This window comes from Entelurus aequoreus, linkage group LG09, assembly GCF_033978785.1.
Source record: "Entelurus aequoreus isolate RoL-2023_Sb linkage group LG09, RoL_Eaeq_v1.1, whole genome shotgun sequence".
NCBI classification, from domain to species: Eukaryota; Metazoa; Chordata; class Actinopteri; order Syngnathiformes; family Syngnathidae; genus Entelurus; species Entelurus aequoreus.
Window position 1 is genome coordinate 71,182,800 of NC_084739.1, and position 12,170 is coordinate 71,194,969.

At 39.7% G+C, this 12,170-nt stretch overlaps 1 protein-coding gene across 1 annotated transcript in view; it reads right to left on the reverse strand.

Annotated features, from left to right (window-relative positions):
- Window positions 1-12,170, reverse strand: part of pibf1 (progesterone immunomodulatory binding factor 1) — a 78,546-nt gene that overhangs the window by 44,003 nt on the left and 22,373 nt on the right. The window lies entirely within an intron of this gene.

Sequence of the window (12,170 nt, forward strand, 5' to 3'; positions counted from 1 at the left end):
CATCTAATATTGGTATGTGCATAATAACTGCTTGACCGCCATACCCCTTCACGCAGCCTGATGCCAACCTCCTCTCCCCACCACTCAGAACCAAGCTCCGGACCTGGGGTGATAGAGCCTTCTCCATCGCAGCTCCCACCCTCTGGAACTCTCTTCCCAAACCCATACGGGACCGCTCAGACCTTCCTACCTTCAAAAGCCTTCTCAAAACACATCTCTTCAGATCTGCTTTTAACCTGTGATTAGTGTTCTGTGTCTTGTAATGTCCAGTATTGTTATGTATTTTACTATGTACTGCTTTTATATTTCCTGTATTATATATTATTACTTTGAACTTTTTTATATTTTAATTTTTATCCTATAAAGTGTCTTTCAGTACACTGAAAAGTGCTATTGATTGATTGATTGATTGAGACTTTTATTAGTAGGTTGCACAGTGAAGTACATATTCCGTACAATTGACCACTAAATGTTAACACCCGAATAAGTTTTTCAACTTGTTTAAGTCGGGGTCCACTTAAATTGATTCATGATACAGATATATACTATCATCATAATACAGTCATCACACAAGATAATCACATTGAATTATTTACATTATTTACAATCAGGGGTGTGGAGGGGGTGGGGGGTAGGATATGGACAGCAAGTAGTGGACATATAGAGAGAGAGAGAAAGAGAGCGAGAGCGAGAGCGAGAGCGAGAGCGAGAGAGAGAGAGAGAGAGAGAGAGAGAGAGAGAGAGAGAGAGAGAGAGAGAGAGAGAGAGAGAGAGAGAGATCAGAAGGCATAAAAAAAAGTATCTGCATTTGATTGTTTACATTTGATTATTAGCAATCCGGGGAGGGTGTTCGTTTAGGGTGGTAGCTGCCTGGAGGTGAACTTTTAGTGCGGTTTTGAAGGAGGATAGAGATGCCCTTTCTTTTACACCTGTTGGGAGTGCATTCCACATTGATGTGGCATAGAAAGAGAATGAGTTAAGACCTTTTTTAGTTCGGAATCTGGGTTTAACGTGGTTAGTGGAGCTCCCCCTGGTGTTGTGGTTATGGCGGTCATTTACGTTAAGGAAGTAGTTGGACATGTACTTCGGTATCAGGGAGGTGTAGTGGATTTTATAGACTAGGCTCAGTGCAAGTTGTTTAACTTATATACCTAGGGGTGTAACGGTACCCAAAAATTTCGGTTCGGTACGTACCTCGATTTAGAGGTCACGGTTCGGTTCTATTTTGGGTACAGTAAGAAAACAACAAAATATACATTTTTGGGTTATTTACTTACCAAATTTGCTAAATCTTCCACCAAAAATATTTTTCTTAGTGTAATATTTGATGTGAAGTAATGGGAACCTTGGATAGGTCAATAATTCATAATAACATTGATTTTGATTCAATATTATGTTTTGAGCAATGACAGTTGAAAGAAAAAAAACCAGCTTTGTTTTATTAGTCAACATTGCAACTGTTTCTAAATTACATTTAACCTTTAAGCTTCTTTATTTCACTTTTGATATGTTTTTGTTTATTTTAATAGTATTTTTAGAATGTGCCGTGGGCCTTTAAAACATTAGCTGTGGGCCGCAAATGGCCTCCGGGGCACACTTTTGACACCCCTGCTATAGATAATAAAAAATTAAATGTGATAAATCTATAGATAAAAAGCAGAGCCTGGCGACGCATGCGCGTTTATCATAACTCTCTCTCTCTCTCTCTGTCTCTGCCCCTCCCTCACCAATGCTGCTGCTCGCACAATTTGTTTTGTTTTTAACCCCTTCTTAACCCTGTACGTACATTGAAAATACACGCAACCCTAACTCAAAATGCCAGACATTTGAGGCATTTAAGAAACTCCGCAAAAGAGGACATGTCCGGTGAAAAGAGGACGTATGGTCAGTCTATCCTAGCCCGTTAGCTGCTAGCATGCTGTGTGTTGTGCCTCGGTGTGCATTGTTTACACAACTTGCATTACGCTACTTAATATGTCCGTGTGGAAACTTGTTCGGTACACCTCCGAACCGAACCGGAACCCCCTTACCAAAACGGTTCAATACAAATACACGTACCGTTATACACCTAGCTATACCAAATAAATTGTATTATTATTATTATTATTTTTATAACACTGACATGCAGTGGCATAAATGTTGTTAAAAGCAGCTTTTTTATGCAGGTCTGAATTAATAGTTGACTGTGCAGGGTACGAATGTTGTGACCAGGAGAATTTATATAATGTTTATGAAGTTTATTCTCAACTTTGTCTGGGGAAAAAACCAGCGGTGACGACTTCAAGATATATATTCAAACAGTGTAGATTTTCAAAAGATAAATTATGATACTTTGGAGTGGGTGGGTTTTGGTTTCACTTGCAACCTGGGACTGCCTCCCGAATCAAACATCCTGCAGACGGACTCAAAAAACAAGTTCTAAAAGAGACTGAGGAGCAAAATTAACACCAAGGCATGTCCAGTACATATTATCTAGACCACAAGGAAGTCTGGGTTTCCCCTTAATATAATTGATCATGGCGCACGACCACAGCAACATAAAAGCCGCCACACCTTAAAAATGAGGGTATTTTTTTTACGTGAAAACAGATTTAACCAATATACTGTAGTGTAGCCGCCAGAAGAAGTCACACAAAATATGACACTTTTTTAAAAACTTTTATTGCCAATCTTATGCTAACAACCGACACATATTCCCTCCTTCACACACTTCCTCATCCTCGGCCAATCCCCTTTCACTTCAGGAACAGTGTTTTCACAATCATGGAAAATGTAACATCAATAACACACGAACATAAACATGTAACACTAGCAGGTCGTTTGAATGGATATCACGCCCCCTAGCCACCGGTCTCTTTGCAATCTATGGGAAATCCAGGAAGTGTTTTAAATGTAGTTTTGAATCATCACAGGTGCCCTTTGAGTACCGTATTTTTCGGACTATAAGTCGCAGAGTATAAGTCGCAGGGGGGCGACTTATACTCAGGAGCGACTTATGTGTGAAATTATTAACACATTAGTGTAAAATATCAAATAATATTATTGCTCATTCACGTAAGAGACTAGACGTATAAGATTTCATGGGATTTAGCGATTAGGAGTGACAGATTGTTTGGTAAACGTATAGCATGTTCTATATGTTATAGTTATTTGAATGACTCTTACCATAATATGTTACGTTAACATACCAGTTGGTTATTTATGCCTCATATAACGTACACTTATTCAGCCTGTTGTTCACTATTCTTTAGACATTTTAAATTGCCTTTCAAATGTCTATTCTTGGTGTTGGCTTTTATCAAATACATTTCCCCAAAAAATGCGACTTATACTCCAGTGCGACTTATTTATGTTTTTTTCCTTCTTTATTATGCATTTTCGGCCGGTGCGACTTATACTCCGGAGCGATTTATACTCCTAAAAATACAGTACTTTTGCTCCTTCGCCCTTCTGTGGCTGCAGCAAGTCCGGCGCCTTGGGAAGGTGAACAATTATATTGCACTCCGAGTGTGAATGTTGTCTATCGGGATAGGCTCCAGCATCCCCGCGACCCCGAGAGGGAGAAGCGGTAGAAAATGGATGGATGGAAGTTTGAATGCAGTGTACATCTGGAAGTATTATTGTAGTCCAATTTGCATCCGTTTGTACTAATTTGTGTGTCTTTACATCAATTCGAGTGTGTGTGTTCAGATCCGCGTACGTGTCAATCAATCAATCAAACTTTATTTATAAAGCGCTTTTTCATACGTAAAAGAAATGCAACGCAAAGTGCTTTACAAAGTTAAAAACAATCCCCCGGTGACCCATATCCCCCATTATCACACACAGTGGTGGTCAAAAGTGTACATACACTTGTAAAGAACATCATGTCATGGCTGTCTTGAGTTTACAATCATTTCTACAACTCTTATTTTTTTGTGATAGAGTGATTGGAGCACATACTTGTTGGTCACAAAAAACATTCATGTAGTTTGCTTCTTTTATGAATTTATTATGAGTCTACTGAAAATGTGAGCAAATCTGTTGGGTCAAAAGTATACATACAGCAATGTTAATATTTGCTTACATGTCCCTTGGCAAGTTTACCTGCAATAAGGCACTTTTGGTAGCCATCCACAAGCTTCTGCTTGAATTTTCGACCACTCCCCTTGACACAATTGCTGCCAATGAAACTGGTGCTTTAGAGAGAGTAAATGGGACAATGAAAACCCTTGCCCCCGGTGCCGCTCACACCGGTGAATGAATGTTGAATGAATGATAGGTGGTGGTCGGAGGGGCCGTAGGCGCAAATTGGCAGCCACGCTTCCGTCAGTCTACCCCAGGGCAGCTGTGGCTACGAAAGTAGCTTACCACCACCAGGTGTGAATGAATGATGGGTTTTTAACATGTACAGCGACTTTTGGTACTTAGAAAAGCGCTATATAAATCCCAGGTATTATTATTATTATTATTATTATAAAAATATGAAAATAATACTACCACCACCATGCTTGACGGTGGTCATGGTGTTCCTGGGATTAAAGGCCTCACATTTTCTCCTCCAAACATATTGCTGGGTATTGTGGCCAAACAGCTCCATTTTTGTTTCATCTGACATCACATGGACAAAGATAAAACCTTCTGGAGGAAAGTTCTGTGGTCAGATCATCAATCAATCAATCAATGTTTATTTATATAGCCCTAAATCACAAGTGTCTCAAAGGGTGTGTACAAGCCACAACAACATCCTCGGTACAGAGCCCACACAGATGAAACAAAAATGGAGCTGTTTGGCCACAATACCCAGATATATGTTTAGGGGAGAAAAGGTGAGGCCTTTAATCCCAGGAACACCATTCCTACCGTAAAGCATGGTGGTGGTAGTATTATGCTCTGGGCCTGTTTTTCTGCCAATGGAGCTGCTGCTTTAAATGGGACAATGAAAAAGGAGGATCAGCTCCAAATTGTTCAGGACAAGCTAAAATCATCAGCTCGGAGGTTGGGTCTTGGGCGCGGTTGGGTGTTCCAACAGGACAATGACCCCAAACACACCTCAAAAGTGGTAAAGGAATGGCTAAATCAGGCTAGAATGAAGGTTTTAGAATGGCCTTCCCAAAGTGCTGACTTAAAGGTGTGGACAATGCTGAAGAAACAAGTCTATGTCAGAAAACACATTTAGCTGAACTGCACCAATTTTGTCAAGAGGAGTAATAATGTGTTTTTGTACAAGTGTACAAAAACACATTTATTGTGCGCATAATATATTGAAATCATCGTGTTTGGGTGCCAATTGCCCATAAGAGCATTCAATATTGCTCAAACACAACGTCTGCTTTGCATTACTTGACAAAATAAAGAGGAACGAGTAACAAATGCATTATTCGGACAAAGACTTGGCAAAGAGAAAGCTCGACCGTGAGCATGTTCTTCATCTCAGCAAAATCTCTGTCATTATGATATTTTACACAAGTTTGGACAGACAAATATTGCCATTCCAAATGTTCAGAATTTTTTGAAGCTCACGTACATTCTGAGGTTTGTGCTCACACAATGTTTTACGGCGGAATCCACGCACACTTTTTGAAATGAGGTCCCGGTGGCAGGAGTAAAAGTGAAACCCGGATATGACAGGTGGAGGTTTGCTTTGTTGACATTTTTTTATTTTCTTCCCAAATGTCCCAAAGCCTTTGCTAATTATGTAGGTGGTAACTTTTGAACATTCTTAACCAGAGGTGGGTAGTTACGCGCTACATTTACTCCATTACATCTACTTGAGTAACTTTTGGGATAAATTGTACTTCTAAGAGTAGTTTTAATGCAATATACTTTTACTTTTACTTGAGTATATTTATAGAGAAGAAACGCTACTTTTACTCCGCTCCATTTATCTACATTCAGCTCGCTAGTCGCTACTGGTTTTTATCCATCTGTTAATGCACGCTTTGTTTGTTTTGCTTTGTCAGACAGACCTTCAAAGTAGGATCTATCACATGCCTGCGTTTCACCAATCAAATGCAGTCACTGGTGACGTTTGACTCAGTTTCACCAATCAAATGCAGTCACTGGTGACGTTTCACTCAGTTTCACCAATCAAATGCAGTCACTGGTGACGTTTGACTCAGTTTCACCAATCAAATGCAGTCACTGGTGACGTTTGACTCCGTTTCACCAATCAAATGCAGTCACTGGTGACGTTTGACTCAGTTTCACCAATCAAATGCAGTCACTGGTGACGTTTGACTCAGTTTCACCAATCAATTGCAGTCACTGGTGACGTTTGACTCCGTTTCACCAATCAAATGCAGTCACTGGTGACGTTTGACTCAGTTTCACCAATCAAATGCAGTCACTGGTGACGTTTGACTCAGTTTCACCAATCAAATGCAGTCACTGGTGACGTTTGACTCCGTTTCACCAATCAAACAGAGCCAGGCGGTCACAACAAGCAAAACAACAACAAGCTAAAGCTTACATGAACTCAACGTCAAATTTGAGGAAGCACATGGCGGTAAGTAACGTTAGTAGATATTTTGGCTGTCACCGTTGGCTGATGTTAGCTTCCCTGCTATGAATCACTGTCAAATGTACATCGTTTGGGGACATTTATTAACGCACCGCAGCCTCATAGACACACACACACACACACACGCACGCGCACGCACGCACGCACACACACACGCACACATACATAAATCAGAAGTGCACAGTGTGTTCTCAGGTGCAGCCCACACCTATCAGTTTATGGTTTGCGTAAAGGCTAACTTGTTATTTTCCTTTGTAATCTCTGCCTACTGAGCCTATGGTGCTGTTAAGTTATTGTGGCTCAATTTGCCTTCATTTTTTTAATGTTAATGTATTATTATTTAATATATATTATTGTTTTAGTTGCTTAAAAGATATTCCTGGCTCTGAATTTGCTCATTGCTATTTTTATGTTTTTGTGCATTATTTGTTGCCGTCATCATTAAACAAACAGGTTACTCATCAGTTACTCAGTACTTGAGTAGTTTTTTCACAACATACTTTTTACTTTTACTCAAGTAAATATTTGGGTGACTACTCCTTACTTTTACTTGAGTCTCTAAAGTACCAGTACTCTTACTTGAGTACAATTTCTGGCTACTCTCCCCACCTATGTTCTTAGCCAGCACCTTTGAAATAGTGAGGTTCACTCAACCAACTGAGAACAGCCAGACTCCTGTCATATGTTGCACGTTCAAGTTGTCAGCACACGTCAGCTTTTTTTTTTTTAAACGAGGCATTTAGAAAATAGCAAAGCAGCTCTTTAGTGGCAGGCCTAGAAGTGCAAACCCGACATGAGGGGCTGTAGCACTTGCTTTGAATAACTCTTGATTACAGCTGACCTGATAGGATTTCATCATCCATCGGGCGCTGGGGTGAGCTGTGCATGCGCGTCGTGACAGACAAGTGCACATGGTCTGACGTTTTATGTCCTGCTTTAATGATGGCGGCTGCACCGGAGATGCGAGGAATGACTTAATGTGAATGTTTCTTCATCCCTTCAAAGAACTCTTTCTTTCCTGGCATGTAAGCTGACTGGGAGAATCCCCCCGTGTTAAACTACCGTAACTACTGTGCTGCGAGCAAGCGGCCGCCCGCGCTACCGTCGTCTGACGCCATTTCAAACTCGTCCGCATCGTTCTTCGCCCCAAAAATAGGGGCTCTATGTGGGGTTAGGGGTTAAAGGCTTGCGGCGGGCATCTGTCGTTGTTGGCTCGCGACGCCCGGCGGGAATGTGATGGCGTCAAAGAGAGAGTGCAAGGGAGAGTGTGTGTGCACATGTATGGAAAGTAAGACCAACAGCTGGTGGTCTGGATTGGGAGAAATGACAAGCATGCAGTAGTACCCTGGAGACAGGGACACTTCTGCTGCTGCTGCTGCTGCTGCTGTGGGTCTTTAATAGGCTCTCTTACAGGCTATATTTCAAGTCAGACATGAAATTATACTGTAGGGGTGTCCTGATCCCAGAGATTTTCACCCAGGCCCATCTGATACGGTATCAGCACAAATCACACCTACTTTTATTATCTTGTAATGTGGAATGTTTGAAAAGGCTTGATCAAGGGAAAAGACTCAGACAGAAGAATGTTAGGTATGAAAACACTAACCTAATGATTATTCACTGTTTGGAATGGAAGCGGAGTATTAACTGTTTTTTGACAACTAAGCTCAGGATGCAGTAAATTGAATGATGCGGACACGTTTGTTATTGGATACTTTCTAATACACTTCTACCTAGGGGTGTAACTAGAGATGTCCGATAATATCGGCAGGCTGATATTATCGGCCGATATATGCGTTAAAATGTAATATCGGAAATTATCGGTATCGTTTTTTTTTATTATCGGTATCATTTTTTTTTTTTTTTTTTGTGTTTTTTTTAATTAAATCAACATAAAAAACACAAGATACACTTACAATTAGTGCACCAACCCAAAAAACCTCCCTCCCCCATTTACACTCATTCACACAAAAGGGTTGTTTCTTTCTGTTATTAATATTCTGGTTGCTACATTATATATCAATATATATCAATACAGTCTGCAAGGGATACAGTCCGTAAGCACACATGATTGTGCGTGCTGCTGCTCCACTAATAGTACTAACCTTTAACAGTTAATTTTACTCATTTTCATTCACTACTAGTTTCTATGTAACTGTTTTTATATTGTTGTACTTTCTTTTTTATTCAAGAAAATGTTTTTAATTTATTTATCTTATTTTACTAATTTTTTTAAAAAGTACCTTATCTTCACCATACCTGGTTGTCCAAATTAGGCATAATAATGTGTTAATTCCACGACTGCATATATCGGTTGATATCGGTATCGGTTGATATCGGTATCGGTAATTAAAGAGTTGGACAATATCGGATATCGGCAAAAAGCCATTATCGGACATCCCTAGAACCAACATTTTGGTTCGGTGCGTACCTCGGTTTAGAGGTCACGGTTCGGTTAATTTTCGGTACAGTAAGAAAACAACGAAATATACATTCTTTTAAATAAATCGAACACAACATTCCGCCACCAACACAAATGTTTTAGGAATGCAAGTATATACCTATATTTTGACATGCTAATCCAGAAAAAACAATGTGCTTTACCAGTTCTTGTGTTTGTCTTTTAAAACTATGTGTACATATCTCTATATGACAAAATACGGTAAATAAGATGTATGTTTATACATACACTCCAGATAGAGGGACTGGAATAACATGTGGACAAACAAGATATGGGACATTAATAAACCCAAAAATAATTTCTGAAAGAATTTAATTAATTAAAAAAAGATCCCAACTGCAGTTTAAAACTAGAGTATTACAATAGGTTGATTAGTTGACGTTTTACAATGCAACTTCGCTAAAAGTATTTCCTTCCCTCAAGGAGAGCAGTCACGGACAACAAGTTTGACTTTGCAACAACCCCCACATCCTTTTTTTTTTCCCTTTAAAAACCGACTTGTAGGCAACCTTTGAACTCTGACAGTTCATGTATCTTCAGTAAAGAGATGGTAAATCAAAAGCCTGAGGCGTGCGGTAAGGCATCATTCAGGCAACACGCATGTGCAGCAATGTACAGTATACATTTACTGTACAATGATGTCGTGAAGCCTGCTTCACTAAATCACGCTCGCGGCGCACAATAAGCAGACTCTTGACGCGGCATGAATGTGAAATGTGATACAGCTCATTATGACAAAATGAAGGGGAGGGGGGGAAAACTGCACGGACTGGCTTTGATGTTTTCTTCTGTCCTTGACAGGTTAAGAGTCGTCCTCAGGCGAGCGCTATAAAACCATCACTGATAGTCTCAGAGACCTGCATCTTGACTTTTAAACCTGCCAGGGAAAGTGGATTTGCTGACGTTTGCCGAAATGCTACGTGTCACACTACAGTTGGTACACCTGCATTTGGTTTTTAGGGATATACAGTGAGTCGTACAGGGGTGTCAAACCTGTTTGCATTGAGGGCAACATCGCAGTAATGGCTGCCTACACATCAACTATACATTAGGCATGCAGTTAATAACCTCTGTTTAATCATGACTCATCGAAATTCAAGTGTGATGCATCAGATTTTAAAAAAATATATATCACTTGACAGCACTTATGTAAATGCATAATCACCTCTAATTATTGCACAATTGCCTATACATCTGATTATTAGATTTTTTATGCACAGATTGGTGGATAGCTTGCTTTAAAGGTGACAAGCAGATATTTAACTATTTATTTAAAAAATATATATTATATACCATATTTTTTCGGAGTATAAGTCGCTCCGGCGTATAAGTCGCACCGGCCTAAAATGCATAATAAAGAAGGAAAAAAACATATAAGTCGCACTGGAGTATAAGTCGCATTTTTTGGGGAAATGTATTTGATGCCAACACCAAGAATAGACATTTGAAAGGCAATTTAAAATAAATCAAGAATAGTGAACAACAGGCTGAATAAGTGTACGTTATATGAGGCATAAATAACCAACTGGTATGTTAACGTAACATATTATGGTAAGAGTCATTCAAATAACTATAACATATAGAACATGCTATACGTTTACCAAACAATCTGTCACTCCTAATCGCTAAATCCCATGAAATCTTATACGTCTAGTCTCTTATGTGAATGACATCAATAATATTATTTGATATTTTACGCTAATGTGTTAATCATTTCACACATAAGTCGCTCCTGAGTATAAGTCGCACCCTCGGCCAAACTATGAAAAAAACTGCGACTTATAGTCCGAAAAATACGGTATATCTATTTTTAGGAACACTATGGTAAATGGGTTATACTTGTATAGCGCTTTTCTACCTTTTTTTTTTAAGGAACTCAAAGCGCTTTGACACTATTTCCACATTCACACACACATTCACACACACTGATGGCAGGAGCTGCCATGCAAGGCGCTAACCAGGACCCATCAGGAGCAAGGGTGAAGTGTCTTGCTCAAGGACACAACGGACGTGACTAGGATGGTAGAAGATGGGGATTGAACCAGGAACCCTCAGATTGCTGGCACGGCCACTCTCCCAACTTTGCCACGCCGTCCCTAATACTAATGCAAAACCTCACAATAATGTCTGATTGAATGCTAAAAACGTTATGACGGACCGCCTTAAACGGAATGGAATTTTACATTTTTTTACTGAATGAGACACCCAGAATGTACATGAAAATAAAAAATGTGGGATTTACAGTTATAACTATGAAGGGTAAAACACTGAAAATTGACAACATATGAACGTCACACCCCCTCTCAATCGACATATTTTACAATCGAGCGAAACACAACAAAAATGCAACAAACACAGCGAAATATGAACGCGAAGGGTAAAAAAAACCCCCCACCTACAATCTGATACATCACTAAGCTTTATAACTTTGAAAACAATGGCGTTTTAAAATCGTGTTTTTATCATCTTCGTCTTTTAGCAAAGGTAAAACCATTTTTATCTTTGAACAAGTGGTGCATGCTTTTATTTCAAGTGGCCTGGACTACTGCAATGCACTTTATGCTGGCATTAGCCAAAAAGCTCTCTCCCGGTTGCAGTTAGTCCAGAACGCGGCAGCACGACTTTTAACAGGGGCCAGGAAACGCCAGCATATAACCCCAATTCTTCGGAGTTTGCTCTGGCTCCCTGTTCATTTTAGAATTGATTTTAAATCCTTCCTGTTTGTTTTTAAAGCTTTACATGGACTGGCACCTCAGTATATCTCGGACCTCATCCAAATTTACACTCCTGTGCGCGCTCTGAGGTCCGAGAGCCAGCTCCAGCTCGTGGTGCCCAGGACGAGACTTAAAACCAGGGGAGACAGGGCCTTCTCTGTGGTCGGCCCTAAACTCTGGAACACTCTGCCCCTCCATGTTCAAACTGCTTCCACAGTGGAGTGTTTTAAGTCTCGTATTAAGACCCACTTTTATTCTTTGGCTTTTAACACTACGTGAGTTGTGTGGTCTTCTGTCCTCTGTTGTCCTGTGTGGTTAGGGTTAGGGTTATACATTTTGATGTTTATTTTACTGTTTTAATTGGTTTTACCCTTTAAAATCGTTTTTAATCATATTTATTTTTTATATTGTCTCTGTATTGGTTTTCTATTCATTTATTCTTTGTTTTTATTCAGTCATTGGTGTAGCATAATATTGTTTTTAATATTGTTTT